General features: G+C 67.0%; 1 protein-coding gene across 1 annotated transcript in view; it reads left to right on the plus strand.

The window, feature by feature from the left end:
• Window positions 1-526: 526 nt before the first annotated feature.
• Window positions 527-1,095, plus strand: part of CCSER1 (coiled-coil serine-rich protein 1) — a 475,167-nt gene continuing 474,598 nt past the window's right edge. Inside the window, exon 1 of the mRNA XM_008568716.1 lies at window positions 527-826. The gene's annotated coding sequence lies outside the window, so the exon portion shown is untranslated. The remainder of the gene's footprint in view (window positions 827-1,095) is intronic.

The raw sequence follows: 1,095 nt of genomic DNA on the forward strand, positions 1-1,095 counted from the left end.
ATTTCATCCCTTAGAGATGGAAGTGAAAGAAGATAACACGGGTGGCTTGGAGAGAAAAGACAGAGCATTTCAAGCATCCCACGGTCACTTCGCTTGGCTTCAGACTCCCCCTATTCTCTTGCCTTGACCTGCCAATGCACTTGGACTCGACGTAGGCACGAGGATGACCCATCGGCAAAGCCAAGTCAGCGCGGTGGGATCCCGCTTCCCCTACCACGAAAACTCAGCAGCGGGCCAGCAGCGGGTGTGCGCGCCTTAGTGTATGAGTATGCGCGCGTGGAGCGGGCGGGCGCGCTGGGCCGGCGCCGCCCTCGATGCCGCCTGCGCCCCAGCCCCCACCCGTCGCCGCGCCCTCCCGTAAAGGCCGCGCCGGACGCCGCTCTCCTCACGGCCCGGGAGCGCGGCCTGTCAGGGAGGTGGCTGTCGCGCTCCCCACACGCTCACACTCCGCGCACTCACACACTTGGAAGCGCCTCCCCACGTCCCTCCCCTGCCCTCCTCTCGCTCTGCTCTCCTCTCCCTCACCACAAATAGTCGCCGACCGACTGCCAATCCGCCTCGCGCTCTCTCTCTCCCCACAACATGACTGACTGTGGAGCGGTGGCTCAGGCAGAGCAGCTCTGCTGGCGCAGGCAGGAGGAGCAGGAGGATTATTAAATAACGCAGCTCGACTCTGTTGCAACTGGGAGTGGAAAGAAGGAGCCCAACAGCCGAGAAGGGGAGGGAGGGCAGAGGAAGGGGACCAGGAAGGACACCCCGGTGCCCTGAAGACATGAATCCCTGAGTGCCCGGGAGGAGCCTTAACAAGCGGCGCGGAGTCCTCAAGGTAGTAACGCCCCCGGTGTCCCCGAGCCCGGCGGGTCGCGCGTCGCGTCGCCGCTGCGCCGGGGCTGTCCCCAGGCGGACGCCGGGACACCTCCTGGCAGGTGAACGCGCCGTGCTGGGGCCGCCCGGGAGCCGCCTCCGCCCAGGCCCGGGGCGCCGGCTGCGGCCCGGTGTGCGTGGCTCGGAGACCTAGCCTTCCGGGCGGGGTGGGAGGGAGGCGGACGGGCTCGTTCGCCCCCGGCCCGCGACTCCCGGTGTATCTTCCACTTT

This window comes from Galeopterus variegatus, unplaced genomic scaffold (genome assembly GCF_000696425.1).
Source record: "Galeopterus variegatus unplaced genomic scaffold, G_variegatus-3.0.2 Scaffold435, whole genome shotgun sequence".
NCBI classification, from domain to species: Eukaryota; Metazoa; Chordata; class Mammalia; order Dermoptera; family Cynocephalidae; genus Galeopterus; species Galeopterus variegatus.